Here is a 24,674-nt window from a genome sequence, read left to right as displayed (position 1 = left end):
GCTGGAAGGGTCTATTCCGTGCTATATCAGTAAATAAAAAATAAAATACACAAAATTTATGGTAAATGATGCTAATTCATTCATTTTTTAAAAAGGCAAAAAATTGTCCTGATAGTTAACAAATTTTACAGTAGCCTGGTGACATAACAGGTGCTACAGCTCTTTCAAAATCATGCTCATAACTAAACACAAGTTAGTAATGATAAAAGGTGGACAATTTGGACACAAGGTCTGCACATTAGAATGATCTTACATTGAACTTGAGAGGCTATTCAATAAAGGCACGATATCTGCTTTTGATCATTGTAAACATAAACTTAATTTTAACATTATTTTCAAATTTTAATTGGTTTTATTTTGTGTATCCAGGGAATCATTTACCACATTTAGATGGTTAAGTACTATGGGTGATATCAAAGAAAGTGCTGCCTGGATTGGTGTGTATGAACTAAAAACTATAGAAGTCATTAAATTATACAGGAATATTATATGGTCCAATGTAATAGCAAAGTTTAAAGTTCAAAGTAAATTTATTATCAACATACATATATGTTACCACATACAATCCTGAGATTCATTTTCTTGCTGGCACACTCAATAAATCCAATAAACCATAACAGAAGCAATGAAAGACTATATCAACAGGATAAAACTGTGCAAGTACAAAAATAAAACAAAATAAATAAATAAATAAGCAATTAACATCAAGAATGTGAGATGAAAATAAGTTCATAGGTTGTGGGAACAGTTCAGTGATGGGGAACATGAACTTGAGTGAAGTTATATTCACTCTGGCTTAAGAGACTGATGCTTGAGGTGCAATAACTGTTCTCAAACTCCTGTACCTTCTTACTGATGGCAGCAGCAAGAAGAGAGCATGATCTGGGTGGTGGGGGTCCCTTATGATGGAGTGACAACATTCTGTATAAATGTACTCAATGGTGAGGCGGGCTTTACCCATGATGGGCAGGGCCATATCCACTATTTAGTACATATCCATTACTAGCAAAGGGAGAAATCCTTAGCTTGTGTTAATGAGCCTGTTAGGTTGTGCTCGATTTGTCAATATCCAAAGATTAGGCCACGTGCTAATTGTTTAACATTCTAAATACTCCAAGGTCTAAATCAGGGTTTCTCAACCGGGAGGGGCAGAACACTAGGGCTCTGCGAGAGATAGTGATTTTAAAAAAAATCTTTTTTTTCAAAAAACTTCACCCAGCACGTGATGCTAGTGCTTGCAATGGTGGGTAGTGATTCAGCAGCCCAGTTAGCAATCTCCTTAGAGGTTTCTCAGCCCAGACCGGCAGTGAGCAGTAGGAGCATGTTTACTTGGTGGAGTCCATTCTCAGTTTTTATCACGAGATAGGGGAGGTGGTTGATAACTGGTGAGTGCTGTATCACATAGAGGGGAGGACTGTAGGGTGATGAGGAGCAAGAAGTGCATTTTCCAAGCATTGACTGGACTGGCCCACTTGAGCTGTGACGTCAGCCTCTTCCTCCTGAATTACCTCCGCCAACTTTTCCTTACATAGAAACATAGAAAATAGGTGCAGGAGTAGGCCATTCGGCCCTTCGAGCCTGCACCGCCATTTATTATGATCATGGCTGATCATCCAACTCAGAACCCCGCCCCAGCCTTCCCTCCATACCCCCTGATCCCCGTAGCCACAAGGGCCAAATGACGTATGGGAGCAAAGGAACTCTACCAGTGTAGTAAAAATTGGAGGAAAATTTTCGTTCTAATGAAGGAATTTTTACGTGCCATGACTCAGCTGCTTTGCTGTTGTTGTAAACATTGCAAAAGATGGATGTGTTGCGAAGTTTTCAATTTCTTGCACTTTTCTTGTTTAGTTATTTATTATTCCAATCTTATCTATATTTCATTAACTAGTGTTTTACAGGCGTGCCTGATGGTCCAATGCCTGATGGCACAATCTTTTGAGTCATTTCACTGTACTAGTGCAACAATGGACACAAAAAAGTTCATCTTTACAATGAAAGCTACTTATCAATGGGTTTTACATGGACTGGTGATCCAAGTTGTCCTGTTCCATTGTCTGTGGCAAACAACTTACAAATGCAGCAACAGCATCAGCACCAGCAAAATTGAAACGACACTTAACTACAAATCCCAGCCATGACATGTAAAAGCGCTGATTATTTTAAATGCCCATTGGAATCTCAAAACAGACAGAGTAAGGCTTTTTTAAAATAAAGTCACAGTCAGTAAAAAGACTCAGGAAACAAGTTATTCAGTAGCAGAACATATTACCCAGAAAACGAAACCTCACGCAGTTGGCGAGAACCTAATAATGCCGGCATGTTAAATTATTATGGATAAAATGCTAGGACAAGCTGCAGTACAAGAAATTGAAAAGGTTTCGCTCTTAAGCAGTATGATAAGTTAACATATTGATGACATATCACATGATGCTGAAGAGATATGTGTGATAAACTAAAAAACAACAGCTTCTCTATCCAGGTTGACGAGTTAACTGATTTCATCAGTAAATGTTGTGTTATAGTTGATGTAAGATTTGTAAATGATGGTGAAATTCAAGAAAACTATTTCTGCTGCACAGAGCTACCCGAAACAAAGGCCAAGACACATTTAATGTTTTGTCTTCCTATCTGGAAACAAAAGGTCTACCTTGGGGAAACTGTGTTGCTTTAGCTTATGGTTTTTAGTAACGCTACTATTCAACATTGCCAATGAATTTTCATGTTGTAAAATTTTCATGTTGATTTTCATTAAAATCAATTGACAACCTTTACTTAAGGTAAATCTACCGAGCCTACCTTTGGAAAAAATAAATCCCATTTTGGCTTGAGCTAGTTATTTAACAGAAATTTATTATGTTTGCCTTTTGAATTTTTAAAAATTTATGGAAGGGAAAGATTAATTTCAAGGAGGATAAGCTAAGCTTAACTACCTTCTTTCCAAGAAAAGTTGCTAAAAAATTCATTCTCAACTCAAAAGAGCATTGATAATTATTTTTAGATTATTATATTTATAACTTACTGATCACGCTAAAGTACTGTGAGCTGTAGATAAAATACTATTTTTATGCAGGCGTTCCCCAAGACCTGAAAATTAATCAAGGGTTTCTCCAGGGTAAAAAGTTTGAGAAAGGCTCGTCTAAATATTCACTCAGTCAGGTCTTGTGTTTTTAATTTCTTTCAATTTCCTCTCTGGATTCCGAGTCATGGTTGGTTACATGATTGTACAGGGCTTTTGAAATAATTGAATGAAGTCATTATATTTTTTGTGCTTTGCCCCATCAGGTTTCTCTATGAGAAACCCTAAATGGCATTCAATTATTCATTCCTATCTGTAGCTTCTATCCTTGGTGGGTGGGGTGGGGGGGGGGGAATATTCAAATTCCACTGTAAGAGAGACAGTTACAGGTTGTCCATTGAGGTAACCATACCCAAAATACTTAAATGAATTATAGCAGAGACAATGGCAATCTGCAGAATTTTTGCAAGTGTGTGTGAACAGAATACTTGGCTTTACAAATAGAGATTTAGAATTCCCAAACAAGGATATTAAGCTAAACCTTAATAAAACACAGGTTAGGAATTAATGAAGCACTCAGGGTGCCACTGTTTAGGAAGAACATCAACCCTTAGAAGGAGCAAGCATATTTAATAGAATGTTAAAGGATGAATGTTATGTGGAGGAACTGAAGACCGTAAAAAATTAAGTTCTCAATGAGGCTTAATATATAGACTAGACAACGGAGTGACCCATTGGGGCACCATTTGAGAGAAGGGTAGTGCAGTCTGTTGTGACCAGAATGAACATTAAATTTTCCTGAATGCTTTTGGTATCGCTTAGCTTTGGAAACTGAAGCAGAAAACCTCAGTTTACAGTATTAAAGAAGAACGATGCATAACAAAGCAAATATAGTTCCTCCTCGTTTAACGAAGGACACTTTTGATGGCATCATTTCTGGTTTATCTGCCACCCTCGTGCCTCTCGTTGTCATTCTGGAGACGTGCAGCCCTTTCATCCCCTGTCTCTTCATCTCTTCTGCTGTTTGTTCTTTGTCTCTGATCCTGGAGACGTGAATTTCTCAGCTCCTTTGTCTCTTCCTCTCTCCTCCTTCTGTGCCTGTTTTTGTCATTCTGGAGACATGCAGCCCTTTCATCCCCCGTCTCTTCCTCTCTTCTGCTGTTTGTTGTTTGTCTCTGGTCCTGGAGAGGTGCATTCCTCTCCTCCTCTGTCTCTTCTTCTCTCATCTTTTTTGTCCTGACTCTTTGATCCTGGAGTTGTGCGGCCCCGGCCTCATCTGGTTCTTGTTCTCTCCCTCTCCTTGCCGCTTCCCAACAACATTTGGTGTTATCTCTTGACCATAATGTCCCCCTTCCCTTTCCACACGGCATAATTAGGCTGAGCTTTTTTTTTCTACCCAAATGCTGGAGAGAAGATACGAAGCACTAACACCAAAGGATGCTGATTACTCTTGATGATGTGGTTGGCACTCTCCTAAATGGATGCGATATAGCCACTGCTGTCCTTTGACTGTAGCAAAGGGTTTTATGGGCGTCTCGAAGTACGTCATTACAATAAGATTTATTAGATTAGATTATTAGATTATGAAGACACTCAGTCCTTGTTTATTGTCATTTAGAAATGCATGCATTAAAAAAATGATACAACGTTCGTCCAGAATGATATCACAAGAAAAACACAGGACAAACCAAGACTAAAACTGACAAAACCACATAATTATAAAATATAGTTACAACAGTGCAAAGCAATACCATAACTTGATAAAGAGCAGACCATGGGCACGGTAAAAAAAAAGTCTTAAAGTCCCGATAAATTCATCATCTTGTGCAGGCAGCAGAAGGGAGAAACTCTCCCCGCCATGAACCCCCAAGCACCACCAACCTGCCAATGCAGCACCATTGGAAGCACCCGACTGCAGCGGACTCTGAGTCCGTCCGAAACTTCGAGCCTCCGACCACCATCCTTTGCCAAGCACTTCAATCCTGCCCCGGCCGCCGAGCAACAAGCAAAGCCGAGGACTCGGGGCCCTCTCCTCCGGAGATTCTGGACCACACAGTAGCAGCAGCAGCGAAGCAGGTGTTTCAGAAGTTTCACCAGATGTTCCTCCGTGCTCTCACGTCCGTCTCCATCAAATCAGGATTGTGCACAGCACCCTACTTGACAAATAAAAGACATCACCACTGGAGTGGCTGCTGTGAGCTGCGTCGCGCCGCCATCTTCTCCTCCTGCCGACCGAGTATCTCTTATTGATTATTTAATTATCTTTTATTGATGGGTGGCAGTTAGATCTGTCCCAATCCTGCACATGCTGATAGTGATTAGCAGAATGTGACCCCTTGAAATAGAGCTGCCCTGCTCCTTTGGTCCGGTAGGTGTTGCTGCTGAGGCTGGCCGTGCACATGCATCAGGCTGTTGCGTCCCGATTTCCATGATGGCCGATTGGGTCTCGAGTGAAAGCCAGTCTGTTGATTTTTAGCAAATAAGCAATTTTATATGAATATATAACCCTGAACTTCGCCTGCATTCTGTAAGTTAGCGCATTTTAATTCGATTTAGCCAAAAAAAGTGCCGCTGTAATGCACTGTTTGTGCTAATTGGAGGTCACAAACAGACAAACAGAGCATGAGAGTTTTACTAGTATATAGATAAGTGAACAGTTGTGCAGCAACTTTGATGCCCCTGTCAGAGCTACACTACAGTTACAAACCCAAGCACCTAAGATTCACATCAACTTAAAGGGTATTCTCCTGGTCTCTTTGACAATCATTTTGGATAAGTATATAACATTATTGAACACATTAAAACATAATCATTCTACAGCCTGCGCTCTCCTCATTGCTTTTAAGAATAAAATCTTCCATGTTAAATATGCAAAACAGTTAACTTAAGAACTTAGTATTCCAGACAAATTTAAATACAAAAAGCAGCTCAAAGTTCACATTTCTGATATCCATGGACGGCTATCTCAACTACTAATGATATAACACAATGATCTCCCAGAATTTGATTCTGATAAAGTTTAAGGGAATGGGGGATTCTCAGATCTCTGTAAACAATGAATTAAGTACTGACTGTGTCTGTGACTACAGTGTGTTTGAATAATGTCTCACAGCTGCCTTCTTTGGAGCAAGATGATTAAAGTTTGCCCAGATCCACATAGATGTCTCTGGGCTTTTCACACCTTTTGATTTTGACAGAAAGCAGTACCTGATAGAAATTAGACAGAACATTCCTTTCTTAATTAAAGCACAAATTTGACAGATGTTCTTATCTTTGTAATTAAGTTGTGGCTCCAGCAAACCAGGTAGGACATTCTTTTCCTTAATTAAGGTGGCTGGAGTGTCTAACAAATTGATTGTACTTTTGTATCAATAGTCCATTGACTTGGCCGAACTAGTTATCAAACTGATTTGTTCTCTGTATCAATAATCCATTGACTTAACCGGAATGGTTATCAAACTGATTGTTCTTTTGTATTGGTGGCCTTATAACTTCTGACAATTCTGACATCAGGCAGTGAACTTGCAGAACTGCCAGGGAGATGAGAAAGGGTCTCTCCCTGATGTCGGGTCCAAGTTCACTCGCCGGCTGAGCTCGAAGAAATAAACAGGTGAAAAGATAAGTAACGATCTTTTTGCGCTGTCGTTATTTGATCCAGCAAAGTTACGTTTACAATTCAACCAATGATGTGTCCCAGATACTCAATGACAGGCCCTGGGTATATTTTAATCTAACACCAGGGTAGAGGCGAGGGAGCTTATAGTGGTCTAAAGTCAGGCAAAATGACCCTGAAGATTCTCAATATGAGGTTTCATAGCTTCAAGTTGAAACAAGGCCGAGGAAGCTTTCTGTAGCTTGCCAACTCCCATCCTGTCAACTAACAATTTACAAAAGCAGAAGTACTTAGTGATTTCCATGCAGGACTCCTTCTCAGCCTCTTCCTGAAATTCCCAAAGCTGCCAAGCTTCAGCCAATTCAATTCATTACAAGTGAAATTAAAAGAGGGCCCCAGTAAAATCATGGGTTTAATACTGGAGATCCAATATGCAAAATCTGCAAGTAGCATATGTATGCCATTATGAGAAACCATAGAATATTCTGTTCTTAAAAGAAAATAATAAACACAACCTAATCAATTCCCCAAATATCTGAAAGATGTACTATGCATTTTGTGGATTAGGCAGCATCTATGCAGAGAAACAGAATTAGCACTTCAGGTTGATGGCTTCAACCAGTGTACTACGAGCCATGTATTATGTGCTGTGGGTTTATTATGGCAATGAGTCATATTCGACAAAGTGCAACATGAAAAATTACTTCAAATTCTCGCTAAACTAAACATTGACAGAAGGGACTAAAACTGCTTCAAAATTTATATTGGAATCAAACGGTGGCGGTAAAAATTGATGATAATATAAGCAGTTGGACTAAAATTCAAAGAGGAGTTAGACAGGGATGCAATGCCTCACCGGAATTATTTAATATCTATAGTGAAATGATTCTCAGAGAAATAGAAGACCTAGGTGGGATAAAAATTGGAGGTGTTAACATCAACAATAAGATATGCAGACGATACCACCCTAATAGCAAGTGGTACAGAAGATCTACAAATCCTCCTAGACAAGGTAGTACAAACAAGTGCAGATTTTGGTCTAACCATCAACTGTAAAAAAACCAATTGTATGGTGATATCAAAACAACAGGATACTCACAACTGCCAACTGTACATCAGTAACCAAGTGATTGAACAAAAGACCAGCTTTAATTACCTTCGTAGCTTTATATCTCAAGATGCTAGAAGTAGAAATAAAAAGAGGAACTGCCATTGCCAAAACCAACTTCCAAAAAATGAAACCCATTTTTACCAACAGACACGTTTCTATGACAACAAGGCTTAGGCTACAAAAATGTTACATCTGGTCAATCTTGCTGTATGCTTCCGAAACATGGACTATAATACCAGAACTTCAAAGAAACTTAGAAGCAACAGAAAAGAGGTTTCTTAGAAGAATGCTGAAAATATCATATAGAGATGGGTAACTAATGAGACAGTACATCAACGTGCCCATACAAAAAGATCTTTAATGAGAACATTAAATGAGAGGAAACTTAAATTCCTGGGCCATGTCATCAGAAAGGGAGAAAGAGAATGCCTTACATTACAAGGCCATCTGCCTGGGAAACACAGAAGAGGAAGGCAAAGAAGAAAATGTATGGACACTGTGGAAGAACTAACAGATCTAAGTGTGCGAGATATCATTGACGCTGTGTGGGATCGTTCGATGTGGGAAGCCATGATTGCCCAAGTCTGTAACACGCAAGGCACATGAAGAAGTCGTCACATTAGTAAGAGTGTGGTAAAAGTGAAGAGAATAAATTACATATTCCTGCTTATTTCGTGGCAGTTTGTAGCTTGGGACCACAGAGACTATATCTTTGATGACTGCTGAGATAATGCTTAACAATGCTTAGTTGTATGTTTGCTAATTGTTAATAAAGGATCGGATTAGAGAATTTGACTCTTTAGAGCAATCATTGGAGCTCTGGGCAAGTCACGCAAGTATAACAATTTTGGATCAATTTTGCTGCTGCAATCAGAATCAAACATCAGTAATGTGAAATGTTAACACTACTTGCCCAGCCATTCATCTGGATTACCTGCTTAATATTTTCAGTATTTGCTCTTCTTATTTTAGATTTTCAGCATCTACAGTGTTCTAGTTGGTATTAGAATTACCACTCTACTTTCAAAGTACTGGAAAATAACATGACAGTCAAGCTCAATTTGGGCTTTGCCAGTAATATTTGATTCAAGACTTAATTTCAACCATGGCTAAACAATGGTTTGCAGAATTTCAGGAGTAAGAAGGTATGATGAGCTTTGACAGCCATGCTGCTTTTACGAATACTCTTTACTAGCTTGCCTTGCCAATGAACATGTTCCAAGAATAAATAAGAAATTATCATTAGAATTATTCATCCCTTGAATTAACTGAGACAATAATTTTCCTCCCTCCTTCACAAGCTGGCAAGCTGCTTAAATCAGATACCACTTATCAACAGAAAACTGCCAACCCCTTTCCCCAAAGACATGCAGTAGACGTTATGATTTGGACATCAACATCATCAACTTTGAAAATCTACATTAAGATAAAAATTTAAAATTTAAAAATTCTTTACAACATTGTCAAAGAAATTATGCAATAATATGAATATAATTATCAATTATGCATTTTCTTTGTTTCAATTATTTGTTTGTCATTTTTAAACTTACTCTAGAACAGGGATTCCCAACCTTTTTTATGCCATGGATCAACACCATTAAGCAAGGGGTCCCTGGACCCCAGGTTGGGAACCCCTGATCTAGAATCTCTGTTTCATTTTAAACATTCGAGGCCATCACTCTCATTCTAGCTCTTCACTACAACAATCTCACTTAGGCAATGAGGAAGATACAAAAAGATTGACACGGAATATAAACGTGGTAAATGGAACATAATGCAAATGAATCCAAAGTTACCCGACTTATTAAATTTTTTTTAAAAATCAGATGAAAAACATACACATTCTAATGTTTATCTAATCTAATAGATTCATTGTACATAAATTACAAAATAAACTGTAATTATTAAATCAAAAATGTTTTGACTTTATCTCAAACTTAGAATAAAGTCATTATTCTGCAATCACAAAGTATCTTGGTGACACTACATCTGGAGCACCATGTACATTTTTACAATTTTTGCCATAAAAGAGGCATTTGCCTTAAAGGGAAAGAGGCATTTGCCTTAAAGGGAGTGCAATAAGGATTTGCAAGACTGTTTTCTGGGGTGAGGTGACTATACTGTACAGACAGGTTAAGGAAACTAACTCCATTTCATATTCTGATTTATCACATGTACATTGAAATAGACGATGTTCTGGTGCAGTCACCAAGTGTCCCTACACATTCCGACGCCAGCAGAGCATGCTCATAATGTTCGGCAGAACAGCATAGAACACAACTAAACAGAACATACCAAGCGACAAAGCAACAGCAAAACCAGTTCCCTTCCTCCCTCCCACCAACCCATGCACACACAGAGTCCTTTAACCCCAGGACAGGCCACCTTCTTCAGCCTTCAGCGAACTGGTAGATTGCAGATATTGAGCCTTCGACTTCCCCAGTGAACTTGCAGAGATTCACAGACTCAGAACTCTAGCCATCAGACCTTGATGACTGGACCTTTGATCAACCTTCAGGCTTCTACTTTCAGTCCGACCCAGGACTTTCTGATGATGACGAATGAAGACCCTAGATGAATACCCGAAATCTAGGTCTCAAGCTCGGTCTTGCCGATCATAGGACACAAATACTAGGTCTTGAACCTCGGACTTGAGATTCACATACCTGGGAGATCACCAGCCCTCATACTTCCTGCCACATGAAACTCCAATCCTGGAGTTCATCGCAATTCCAGCCATTGTGCTCACTGGTCTGTGGGACTGATATCCGACCACATCCATGTCATTGACCTTGAAACCTGTCATTTAATTCCCCCATATCCAGAAACCCTAACTTGATCCCTAACTCCCGCGTTCCCCAAACCAAACCCATGAGCCTAAATAATTTCTAAAAAACAGTCTGAGCTGCAACCTCAATGGAGACTACAGCTCGTGCCATCTTCCATTTTTTAGAATTAAAAAAAAATTTGAATCTTCAGAAACCTCTGACAAGCAGACTCTGAAAATATAACCAGTAAATAGGTAAAGAAACAAGGATCAATAGATTCCTATTTCTTATGAGAAAACTAGGTATTAGTTTTGGATTCTGATTGGCACCCTACCATTAGCACACATAGTTCTCTCTTAACTGCCTTCTTTCTTCACCTACAATTACTTTTTAGGAACATAATAGTCTGTTAACCACTTCCAATAAAAAAAATTACAGGTTCAAATAAGTCTTACGTAAAGCAATGTTTCCTGGTTACCCATTCAATTGCTGACTCTACTTTTTTTAAAAAAGGGAGCTGCACTTCTAAAATTGGAAATTTTTTCAGCAGACAATAGGAATAAAGGAAGACCAAAGAAGTTTAAAGAAAATAACTTCAGAATCCAGGTATGACAAAAATTATATAAAGAATAAAAGCACACCATTGGGCAGCAATGAGTGTTTTTTTAAATTTTCAGGATATAGGAATTAGCAGCACATTTCAATGGATTGGAGCATCTTTGGGAACTTTCTGAAATTACTCAACCTTGATCTCAGAACACAAACAACACAGACAAAATGCTGGAGGAACTCAGCAGGCTGGGCAACATCTATGGAAAAGAGTAAAGACGACATTTTGGGCCAAGACCTTTCATCAGGACTTGAAGGGTCTCGGCCCAAAACGTCGTCTATACTCTTTTCCATAGATGCTGCCCAGCCTGCTGAGTTCATCCAACATTGTGTGCACTACTTGGATTTCCAGCATCTACAGATTTTCTCTTGTTTGCGCTCAGAACACAAAACACATCAGAGACAATCTAAAATTCCAGTGGTATAGGCAAACCAATTTTTTTGCGGCAGAATTAAAGAAGGTAGTTTCCTTGCTGATATACAAGGTATGGACAGTGATAGGGGACAGTGTTATCATGCACTTTGTAGACCAGGGATACTAAATTGCAATATCTTTCCATACATTTAATATGGAAATATATACTTTCAGATTGGTTAGGAATCCAGATACAGTGGCATCAAAAACATAGGGATAATGGAAGAATATTAACAATTTAGAAAATAAGTACCACATGCATTTAAGTCCTGACACAGCGCTACATACTCTGCTGTTTCCCTTGGGCTAAATGTAGGGAATTTCCGAAAGAAATGAAGATACTACAGAAAAAGAACTTTTACATCCAAATATGCAGCCAGTGAAGTATGTTATGGTAAATGCCACTGCAAAAAAAGCCACAAATCACTGACATTTTTCCTCTTGAGTCACTCTCTGGCCATGATTTGATTTGCTATCAGTCTCAGTTCACTCTGTTTATCATTCATTTAGCTTTTGTTTGTGGAAATTTAGTTTACCCAAATTAGTTGACTTTTTTTTATAATAATGAGTCCATTTTAATGACTTGTAGCACTTTGAGAAAGTGAAAATCCTTACATACTTCTAAAAAACCATCAGTTCTTTCTGTTCACCCATCCCACTTGCAAATGTATTTTGGTTCCAATTTATTTCATTCATCTTTTATAAAAACCTAGAGTGTGCAACAAAATATTAAATTAGATTTACCAAAGTGAATAAAGGAATTGGATATTAAGCACACGTAGATGAGAGGCTCAAGTTTTGGCTATATTTAATGTTTCTCACAAAATATGGCAAAAGAAGTAAACATAATCTTGGAAAGCAGAAATACCCAGGTTGTTATCAAAGAGGCCTCAGCATTTATATCATTATAAACCACCCTACAATATAAATCGCCAACTTAAATAATAAAGACCTAATCCACTCCCTTTTATGGCAAATTTCCCAACGATATACATGACATGGGCAGTGATTGGAGGGGCTGAGTTTTTCTCCTGCAGCAAGAGGCCAAGGAGTAACCTGAAATTAAAAACTATGAGAGACAGGAAAGGAATGATATAAAATTAAAAACTCACAATCAATAATTTATTAATGATTATTTTTATTTTCCTTGCTTCTTTCCTTGCCATTCCCTAATGACATGGCTTTAAGGTAAGGGCTGGGAAGTTCAAGGGGGATATCAGAGGAAGGTTTTTACTCAGAGAGTGGTTGGTGCGTGGAATGCACTGCCTGAGTCAGTGGTGGAGGCAGATACACTAGTGAAGTTTAAGAGTCTACTAGACAGGTATATGGAGGAATTTAAGGTGGGGGCTTATATGGGAGGCAGGGTTTGAGGGTCGGCACAACATTGTGGGCCGAAGGGCCTGTACTGTGCTGTACTATTCTATGTTCCATGTTAAAGTCCAAGATTCCATGTCTTTTTTTGGGCAAAAAGCCTTTTCAATGAAATGCAATCATTAATTACTTAGGCCATGCACAACTGCCCAACTCCCGCAATTCTTGTGCTCCAACATTTTGAAAGTGATCATTATGTTGACTGTTATTCTTATCAAAATTTATCATTTCATATTTTTGTGTATTAAGAACCAACAGCTTATGTCTGCTGTCTAAACAGTCTAACACCTTTATTGAAAAAAAATTAAGTGCTTTCTACAAATTTTAAAATTCTACCCAGTCCTGGCTTCAAAGGAGCAATAGTACAAATATTAACCACTAAGGGTAGGAGTTGGGTGCGGTTGGGAGTGAGTACTTCCCTGCAGAATAAAAGAAAACACTACTACTAAAAGTTTTGTGTGCATGATGTTATTTCCCAATTAGTGTCATACCATATTCTTTATTTTCAAAATTCAATCCAATTACCACTCGTAGAACACTCCATGATAGTATTTCAAATAGAAACATTTCTATTTTTTTCTCTTCATTCTAGATCCGACAATTTCACATTTAGTTCACAAATTCAATACCCAGATGAGACAAGCAACATACAAATCAATGGCAAGAATTTACAATAATGGCCCAGGTGAACAATATCACTCCAGTTTGGAGAAAAGCTTAAGGCTAGAATTCTGTAAGAAGATGGCCCTCTCAGGACAAACATCACATTTCAAAGGAGTTCTGCACACTTTCACAGATTTGTACGATTTCACTGAGTATTTCCCGTCTTTTTAAGTGAATACTAGATATTATATTTTTACCTTTATAGAGTACCAGATGGTTGAAGAATCAACATGATAGCTGAAAGAAAATGGGAAATATTTCAGTGATTTGACTGACATGCTTTGCTGCATCTGTCAATTCCAAACTGGTTTTGAAAACATTGAAGTAATTTGTTTGTCTTGATGTTATTCAGCAATTCACCAAGGCTAACTTAACAAAGCGTAACTCTTAAGAGTCAACTTTATGCACTTGTGGAACTTTAAGTATTTGTTTAATTTATTTATTTATGGGATACAGTCATCGCTAGTTCTTATTATCCACCCCTAATTACTCTGAAATGAAGAGACACTAAGAGTCAACCACAATGGTGGGCCTAGGATCACAAATATACCAGAACAGGCAAGGATAACAAATTTCTTTTCCAGTGAACCAGGCAGCTCTTAACAACCATCAGTAGTTTTCTGTTGTTGTTGACAGTTTTTATGCCTCCCCCCAGCCAAACTTCAGGACTTACTTAACCATTCAAATTCAAATTCTCCAGCTGGTATAGTGGGATTCCGATCTATGGTTCAGAACTGAGACTTCTTGTCCAGTAATTTAAACCTCTTTTCCACCACATTTACAAATCTGTATATATCATCATCTAACAGATCTTTGGTGTGAGATTCGTTTGTTACAGGGTATCACTGAGCATATACTGCTATCATATTATCTGTATACAGCAAATGGCATCTGCATGGATTGTGCTGGACACAGATCAACAACTTGAACAGTCAAGCCAAGAAATGCAACACAAGAACTAAATTTTAACACAGTAGTTTTCCAAATTAGAGCTAGAATGGATATAAAATGAGATACATGATGCAAGTCAAAACAGGCAGTATTGTCTCATTTTACATTGGATGTTCTAAGAATTCGGACTTCGGTGGAGGTATATCCTGATGCAAGAATCATTAGCAAAAGCATTTTCCAACCTGAGCCAAGGATTACTTAAATTGTAACTTCTTTTTTGTTCTACTCAATATTGAGTATTTGCTATTGGTGTATAATGAAAAGATTCTATGAATTTAAGTATATCAGTTCTTTTCCATTACCAGACCTTCGCAGTATGTTCCACGTACCCACCATTCTCAGTGTAAAATACCTATGTCTGACATCGCCCTTATGGTTTCCTTCAATCACCCAATCATCTTAAAATTATGCCCTCACATATTAGCCATTGTACAATATGCTTCATCTACTACCACCCTCTGCATTCTGTGGGCAAGCCACCATACTTCTGAGGATCCGATGCCTCTTGCCTTTTTGAATGAGTCTACCTAGGGAACCTTGTCAATCACATGACTAAAATCTAGACACATGATATCCATCACTCTACCTTTAATTTGTTTTGTCACTTCCTTGAAGTCAGTCAAGATTTGTGAGGCGTGTACTACCCCTCAGAAAACTCCACTGACTATCCCTAACTGGTCTATGCTATTCCAAATACTCATAAATCCTATCTCTAAGAACCCTCTCCAATACTTAGCCCACCACTGATGTAAGACTCACTTGTCTATAGTTCCCAGGATTGTCCTTTAAATTGTTTTACCACAGTTTTGTTTGTAGGTTATTCCTTTATTCAAGGAAGGTAATTTCCCCAAGAATCAAACAACATTTGTGACATGTTTGACTCATCTCCAAAACCCCTACAGAGTAAAAGAGAAATGCATAAATGTTTTGGTACACAATTTTATAAAAGTATGTACCTTCTTACGCACACTAAATTATATACTTAACTGTAATTCTCTTGTACTCACTGGATATTATGCAGATTTCAAGAATGTTAAAAGTACAAGACCCAGCTATTAAGTGGACAACATAATTAACCTTTTCCAATTTCTCTCAAAGCACTGGTTCTTTGAGATTCACAGCTCCAGTACGCTGTTCGTTCATTCCAGCTGTTATTCAGGTGTGAATATCAACACTCATGGAGACCAATTGTATTCTCCTTTTTATCATAAATTATACCAAATAACAATAAGATTTAAGATGTAGATTTGAAACATCCTTAATTTGCACAGCTTTATTATCTTTTAGATAACCACATGGTAGAGTCCAATCCATCCACTAAGGTTACTAACATCTTCTCAAAGTCCTATTTCAATAGGATGTTCCATTCAGGTATCTGATCTCACCAATCCCCATCCTCCATTCCTCATTGGAAATATTCTTTATTGGAGTAAAATTGAATGACAGGTCATCCTTTACATGTTACATTGGGGGAAGTCTGTTTTGGAAATAGTCAACAACTTTAAATTCCTGAGTAATAGCATACTGAATAACCTGTCCTGGACTCAGCACATAGATGCAATTGTAAGGAAAGCACAGCAATATCTTTACTTTATTCAGAGGTTAAACTTGTCACAAAATACCCAGTTGAGAGTATTCTGACAGGTTTCATCATGGTGTGTTACAGCAATACAAATGCTCAGAACACAAGCAGCTGCAGAGAGTAGTGAACCTTGCCCAATATATTACAGGAACATCCTTCCCCACCAACGGTTAGTATCCACAGAAGGTGCTGCCTCAAGAAGGCAACATCCATCACTAAAGATCCCCACCATTTGGGCCATGCTATTTTCTCACAACTATCATCAAACAAGAGGTACAGAACCCTGAAGTCCCACACCTCCAGGTTCAAGAACAGCTACATCCCTTCAACAATTTGGTTCTTAAGCCAACTGGCAAAACCCTAAACCATTACAGCTTAGCAATACTATGACCACTTTGATCATATTGTACTAAAATTGACTTTTTTTGTTGTAATTATGTTCTTTCTTGAAAAAAATATGCATCCTGTATGTTTAATTCTGTTTTTGCTTGTGAATGTTGCTTTAATGATGCTATGTGCCTATGATGCTGCTGTAAGTAAGCTTTTAATTACACCTGTGCATTCACAAACTTATGCAAATAATGTTCAGCCCATAGCCCTCTAACCTCTTCCCCTCCATATACCTATCCAAATGCCTCTTAAATGTTACAATGGTACCCGCTCTGATCACTTCCTCTGGCAACCCATTCCAGGTACTCACTGCCCTCTGTGTAAAGTTGCCTCTTGAGTCTCTTCTAAACCTCTCCCCTTTTATCTTGTATATGAGCCTTAACTTTGCCCTACCCCCTCCAAACCCTGGGAATAGAATCTCTGACTGTCCATCTTACTTGTACAGTCAACTTTCAGCAGACTGCACCTGTACTCCCTGATCCATTGGTTCCACAATACTTGACAGTATCCTGCAATTCACTGTACAATTCCTTTCCTAGTTTGACTATCCTAAGTGCATCACCTCACACACAGCTACAATGCATTTGCCATTTCTCAGCCTATCTCCCTAACTGATCAAGGTTTCTTTGCAATTCACTGTAATTTCACTATCAACAAGACATTAATATATATTCAATGACCACTTTATTAAGCACACTTGTATACCTGCTTGTTAATGTAAATATCTAATCAGCCAATCATGTGCTAATTCAATGCATAAAAACATGCAGACATGGTCAAGAGGTTCAGTTGTTGTTCAGTCCAAACATCAGATTGAGGAAGAAATATGAACTAAGTGACTGACTGCAGAATGGTTGTTGGTGACAGACAGGGCAGTTTGAGCATCTCAGAAACTACCAATCTTCAGAGAATTTTTATACAGTCTCTAAAGTTTAAACATCCAGTGAGCAGCAGTTCTATGGGAGAAAATACCTTGTTAATAAGAAATGACAGAGGAGAATGGCAAGACTAGTTTGAGCTGACAAGGTGACAGTAACCCAAATAACCATGCATTACAATGGTGGTGTGCAGAAGAGCTTTTCCGAACACACAACACATCAAACTCTGAAGTGGATGGACTACAGCAGCAGAAGACATAACAGGTTCCACTCCTGTCAGCTAAGAACAAGAAACTGAGGCTACACAGTGGGCACAGGTTCACCAAAACCGGATAGATTAAGATTGGAAAAACATCATCTGGTCTGAAGAAACTTGATTTCTGCTGCAACATGCAGATAGTTGGGTCAGAATCTGGCATAAACAACATGAATTCATGGATTAATCCTTCCTTGTGTCAATGTCCAAACTGCTGGTGGTGTAATGGTGTGGGGAATATTTTTCAGCACACATTAGATCCCTTAGAATCTCCAAGAAATGCTTCCAGCACCTTGTTGAATCCACTGCCACAAAGAATTCAGGCTATTCTGAACTTGCTTTCCTACAAACTTGCTTGTTCAAGATCTGCATATACGAGGCCTTTATATACTAGGAATTTTGGGAGCTGGTAAAACAATGGTCAACAATGTCACCAACTGTACGTAGAAGAACGAAGCATATATTTTTTAGCAAAAGATACATTTTCTAGCATTCCTGTTGCCCAGACCAATCAATCAAAAAGCAAAAGTAACAGATGCTGAATTCTGAAATAGAAACAGAAAATAATGGAAATATTCAAGAAGTCAGGCAGCATTGAAGAATGAAACGGTTAACAATTCAGGTCACTGACCTTATCACCACATATGAAAAAAGTTCATTTTCATTAAGAGTTAAATATCTGAAAAATATCCCAGATCTACTACTACCTTCTGCATTTAAGAATCCCAGCAGGATCCATTAAACGTGGACTATACAGAACTCAAAGTCACAAAATTTCAAAAGTACCACCTCAAAACAGAAACAAGTTTTATACATGCAAAAAACACATTAAAAATAGATAGATAGATCGATAGATAGATAGACATACTTTATTGATCCCTAGGGGAAATTGGGTAAATATGGCAGGTGTAAGGGAAAACAATGGAACATTGGGGTGGGGGGAGGAACAGAAGGGACAGGTTGGGGGGGGGGTAGAAATTGATGTCTATGCCACCAGGTTGAAGACTACCAGGGTAGAGTACAAGGTGATATTCCCTTAATCTGCATCTGGCCTCAACTTGGCAGTAGAGGAAATTGCATCAGTCATATTAGTATGGGAATGGGAAGTGGAAACAGGGCAAAGACGCTTGATGAAGTCATCCCTCAATCTGTGCTCGGTCTCACTGATATAGAGGAGGCTGCACTGGAGCATCAGATGCAATAAATGTTACTGATGGATTCACAAGTGAAGAACTGTCTAATGTGGAAAGACCATTTAGGGGACTGATTGGGGCAGGAGTAACACTTAACACAGTTGCAGGGCTATGTGCCTGGAGGGAGAAATCAGTGGAAGGGATGAGCAGACAAATGAGTCACAGAGAGTGTACCCCTGCAGAAAGTGGAGATAAGGAAGAGGAAGATATGCTTGGTGATGGGATCAAGTTTGAAATAACAGAAGTTGTGAAGAATAATATGTAGATACAGAGGCCCGAGAAACAGTAGGTGAGGACAAGGGGAACTCTATCCCTGTTATGCCTGGATACAAAGGACACTGAAGATGGTGTGAAATGGAAAGTGATTCCAATGAGGCCCTTATACCCCTTCTCTTTCTCCTTCCCTGCCCTCTCAATCTGCTCATCACTCACACATTACTCCAGCCAGCTCCTCTCCTCACCTTCTTCCCTTTATTTGATGATCCACTGTCCTCTTCTGTGGGATTTCATCTTCTTCAGCCCTCTGTCACTTCCACATATCATTTCCAAGCTTCTTACCTCATTCCTACATCCCACAGCTGCTTATCTTCCCCTTCCTGTCTGGATTCACCTATTACCACCAGCACTTGGCCCATCTTCTCCCCCAAACCACTTATACTGGCTCCACTTTCTTTCCAGTTCAAAGAAGAGTCCTCAACCCAAAACATCAACTCCATTTCCCTCCATAGGTGCAGTCTGAGGCACTGAGTTCCTCTAGCATTTTGTGTGTCACTACAGATTTCCAGCATCTGCAGTGTTTCTGGTCTCCTGATATACACAACCTTCTCTTTAACCTATCCCGTTCCCAATTTAAGAATTTTTCCTATTTCGGATTATTCTTAATTCAATATAGTAACGTGATGCAAACTGTTGCAAATACCAAAAGTGTCAAAAATCGTTGGCACAACAAATGCATTTAATTGGTTATTTTAACTGCACTTAGCTGCACAAAACAATCAGCATATCGATTTCAATAGCAGCAGTAAACACACATCCTGTATTTAATATACTTTTTGCCAGCTCTTAAGCTTATAGCTTGAAATAATTTAAGAAACAGTAATTTAAAGCACAATTAGAATTTGGAAGAACGTAGAAGGTTAAATAGCACTTTGTGTTTTCAGGTTATTCCTTGGAACTGATAGAGTATTGAGGAACAATTTTTGTTGGATCAGTGAACATAATCTAAATATTCAAGCCTTTCAGAACTGAAATTAGGAAATATTTCAAAATATTAAATGTGATACAAATGTTTAAACTTCCTTCTACAAATGTTACTTGAGTCAATTGTTAATTTAAAATCTAAGTCTATTTCATGTTTGCTAATGAAAAGTAGGAAAGGTTATAGGTTCAATGCAGGCCAATGGAATTGGGTTACATGTCAGCAATGATCTCAAAGAACATGCTCTATCGTATACTCCTGTAAAGTCATATGAAAGCAAGCATTCTGGTTAATTATCCATCAGTAAATCACTATGAGTTTTTAACAAAATTTAACATTTTGCTATTCAAAATGTACCACACTATATGGTCTCTTTTCTAAATATATTTTAAGTCTCCCTCTGTTTCCTTTCCATCACCATTTGTGATTTAAAAAAAAGTAATTCTCCTTTAACCTATCCTTTAAAGCAAGAGATTTCCTGGGCTGTTCTTTCTCCCATTTCAAACCTGCAAAACTTCCATTCATTATTCCAACCCAATAGTTGGATTTTAAAATACACGTTATATTTTCCTTTAGAATTTAGTACTTGCAACCAGTCCTCTTTGTTATATTATGATTTCCTCAAAGGCAGCAAAAATATTTTTAATTCTTCAAAACCCTCATGATCTCCAGTAATTAAAATTTAGAGTTAAAGGATTGTTGCACCTTATGTCTTAAGCTATTATCCTTGTCTTTTCATAAATATTAAATTCCACTACCTACTTAGAACTTAAACTGCAGTTTCTATACTGTTGCACCAACAAATTTACTTCTTTTCATACATGCTTTTCTCTTCAAAGCAAAAACCAAGTTCATGTATATACATATATATCAGACTCCAATATTGTTCCAACGTTCAGAGAATTTTTATGACCTCTCCTACGTACTCTTTACTTTGTATTATGTTACCTGCTCATTGTTGTGCCAAAGTGCTTTTCCTTGCTTAATCTTAGTTTCACATATGCTCCTTACTTCTCTTCTATTTCACTGCTTCCACTTCATAACCATTCGTCTGCAGTTTATCCAAGGGTTTTTTAAAAAACGAAATCCTCTGCATTTGCTTCCTTCTATTATTTACATAATTTTAGATACTACACTAGGCATTACAATGTACCTTTTCCCTAGTCTTCTTTAAATCTAGCCTATAAAAAATCCCAGCAATAAAACATTTAGTTTACAGAATGAAATACCTCCACGTTAAAAATACACTTCATGAAGCAAGAAATACATACCACTGGCCCTACTTATGTTCTCCTCATGTACCCAATCTAGCTATATCGTTACCAGCAATCATTTTGTTTTGAGCGGAGCAGTTAAGTACGATAATAAACTTAGATGTAACCTAAAAGGCTACAACATCACTGGGCAAGCTGCTGTAAAGTGATACTGAAGAGGGGTACTAGCTGCCTGTTGTGAAATGGGGTATAGGCCAGACTGTCAATATCGTAGACCATTCAACTCATACAAACGTGTCCACCACGATCAAAAATCAGACCAAGGTCACTCCCTGCTGATCAAAGCTGGGTACTTCGAAATTGTGTGCAACACTTGATTCTCGGAATGGAATGAGCTCGATCACGAACCCGATGCAGTTGAGAGCATCTCGATCCCACCCCAGGACACGACGGCCGGGGAGCGTCGCCATATTAACGAATAAGGTCTGCGAACACACCCACCCGCAAAACACCCGAGCACTACCGACACGACCGCCACCTGAATTAATTCCCAAAATAAACGGCACTCCGATCATTTCTGACAGCTGAACGAGCCATCACAATCTCCGTTTAACGTTGTTTACAAACTTACCACAGGGGCTAATTCCTACTCACTACCAATCGTGCGAGATCGGGCCAGAAATCGCGAGGCTCGGCGCCGTGCGTCACGAAAATCACGTGACGGCGGCGGCCGCCGGAGAGGTCTCTGCGCAGACTCCACTCCTGCAGTTCTTCAAGTATCGCTCCCACACCGTCCCATTATATCAAACTAAGGCAAGCAAAGGTGGAGACGGAAATTCAACAGGAAGGTGATGGGAAACTACTTCGTGCCGGCGTTACATGCCTCTCTCCTTATTTTCAGTGGGAAACCTGGCAAGAAAGTGCATCGGCGGAGAGGATACAAAAGTCAGGAGTAGGCAGCTTGCTGAGGGATAGGTTAATAGGGTTAAAATTTGTTTTTTTTGTGCGTGTGATGCGGGAAAAGTAGTAACACACGAGAGGAAGTTGAGATCGGCACTCACGGGGATAAAATTTTAGATCAACTTGCATATGGGTCAGGAAGTTGAGTGGTCTGCAGGGTCAGTTCAGTGGGAAAAGTGAAATGAAAGGTGCGTTTAAAATGATGGCAGTTGTGAATTTTGGAGAGTTCTGATTTCAAAAGACATTCTTCCTTGGAAGAACTCAACTGGTCAAGCAGCGTCTATCAAGGGTTTCGATTCGAGACCCTGCAACACGGTCCAGGTGCTTGATATACTGAGTTCCACAAGTGTGTTTTCCCCCACTCGGTATTCACGCACCTGCAATCTCTTGGCTTTATCTGATAGGTGAGAGTGAATTTTTTTAAATTATTAATTTTTTATTGCAACACCAACAAATTACATTCAATACAACCAATTGCCAATTATATTTTGACTGTTTAACCCAGCCACCCCCCAACCTTCATCACCATCCCCCCTCCACCCCTCTCCCCCCCCACCAACCAACTGAATAGTAGTGCATACACAGACACAGCATTCCTATTTTAACAAAAGATCTTTTAAGTTAGATTATCAAATTTGTCCACATTAAGATTGTGTTTGTAAGTTGATGTAAGTTCCAGGTAAGAAATGTCCAAAAGCTCCGAAGTCAGTGAGTATTTGAAATATCATGGGGAGGTTTCCAATGCTGGACTACAATCTTCTTAGCTGCAGTCAGGTCTGCCAGCCAGACTTTGCGTGTTTTTTTCCCGTAAGGGAAAGGTGGGAGTCATCATTTAGAAGATGTTTCTAATTTATCTGTGATGCTCATCTTCCCCTGGATCTGTTGTTGTAAGTTGCTGGAGGAGCCCTGAGTTACCCCCTTCCCACCCCCCCCATTCAACCCTTTACTTTAACATCTGTGAGTGTCACTTAGCAATGTCAGACACTGAACATTAACATTAACCGCCCCCCTCTAGCACCAACAAATTAGAAAGGCAAAGCAGTTCTCATAGACAATCATATCAAAGGGGCAAGAAAAAAAAACCTGGACAAACCCATTAACCTATATAATTAAAACCATTTCCGTCACAAATATAGTATATTACAATCAAGACCCCAACAGCACTCTTGCGAAAAACTGTTGCTTTAATAGACCGTCGCGTAGTGATGGTGCCAGTGACATCTTATCTGGTGCCCAGGAACATAATCAAGTCTACTGGAGACATAACGTTCTAAAGTTATTCAGAACAAACTGCTGTTTTTCAGTGTCATTCTTTATGAAGTATGACATTTGGGTATATTGAGTATCACCTTAGAAAGCAAAAGATAAAAAGTAAATCTAGGTGGACTTTTATCACCTTACCATGTTATCCTTGTACTAACAAGTTAACTGAGCCATTACCTTAAAACTCTGACCTGTAATAGTCGGAAACAAATTGGCCCCTTAATTGACTAAATACAAAAGTGCAACGAATGACTTTCCGATAAAAGAATAACCAGAAAGCTTCACACCTAGGACGTTAACTGCCCGTGCCTGTTAGGTTGCGCATACAGGCTGGTCCGAGCTCTTAATGCAGTTCTATCTCCTCCCGAGGGGCGTGTGGACTTTGCCCAGGGCCTTCTTCCATATCTCCCAGCACCGATGATTTCAGAGCTTCTTTCGCTTCCTCTGCCAAGTTAAACGACATCTTCATGCCCTTGATATTCACTCTCGTGAGACTGAATTTTGCGGTCACACTTCAGTTTACTGGTTTAGTCCAGTTACATTAAACCAAAAGAAACCTTTTAAAATCAATTAGATATTTTCCTATACTCTGTTCTGATTGATTTGTTGGAGTAGGCATTACTCTGCCGAAATTTGTTATGTTTTGACAGCCAAAATGTAATTTGACCCTTGGCCAAAGGAACTTTCCTGAACTTTTTTCCTTATAACTCAGCTCCATGTTTGAAGTGATATCAACTTGCTTTCCTTTGCAGTTCTATCTAACCTGTTTGGAATACAGTGTTCAATTCTGGCTGCTACATTGCAGGAAAGATGTAGCTACTTCAGAGGGAGAAGAGGGTCACTAGGATGTTGCTTAGATTAGAAGGTATTAGATATAAAATGGACATACTTGAATTGTTTTCTTTGGAGGTAGGCTGAGGGGCAAACTGATAGAACTACAGTATGTAAAATTGGGGTAGGATGGATGGTGAGTCTTTTTAACAGGACGAAAATGTAAAATACAAGAAGCCATAGGTTTAAGATGAAAAGAGCAAATTGTGATGAAGACATGATGCTTTTTTCTAAAAACAAAACAGGATTGTAGGTGTCCAGAACACACTACCAGGATATGTGGTAGAAACAGATATGATAGCATTGTTTAAGCAGCATTTAGACAAATATGTGAACAGGCAAGGAATAGAGGGATATAGAGTGAGTTTAGATTGGCATTGTGAGCTGAA

The 24,674-nt window shown here is 38.8% G+C and overlaps 1 protein-coding gene across 4 annotated transcripts in view; it reads right to left on the bottom strand.

Annotated features, from left to right (window-relative positions):
• atf2 (activating transcription factor 2) overlaps window positions 1–21,931 on the bottom strand; it is a 148,166-nt gene extending 126,235 nt beyond the window's left edge. For 3 of the 4 annotated variants that reach the window (XM_063052130.1, XM_063052127.1, XM_063052129.1), the window contains exons 1-2: window positions 21,863–21,931; window positions 13,767–13,806 (exon numbers count right to left, since the gene is read on the bottom strand). The gene's annotated coding sequence lies outside the window, so the exon portion shown is untranslated. The remainder of the gene's footprint in view (window positions 1–13,766; window positions 13,807–21,862) is intronic. The other variant, XM_063052128.1, reaches the window with a different exon arrangement.
• Window positions 21,932–24,674: the final 2,743 nt, after the last annotated feature.

This window comes from Mobula hypostoma, chromosome 6 (assembly GCF_963921235.1).
Source record: "Mobula hypostoma chromosome 6, sMobHyp1.1, whole genome shotgun sequence".
Lineage (NCBI taxonomy): Eukaryota > Metazoa > Chordata > Chondrichthyes > Myliobatiformes > Myliobatidae > Mobula > Mobula hypostoma.
The sequence above is the reverse complement of the archived record's forward strand: the minus strand, read 5'-3'. Positions and strand labels throughout refer to the sequence as shown.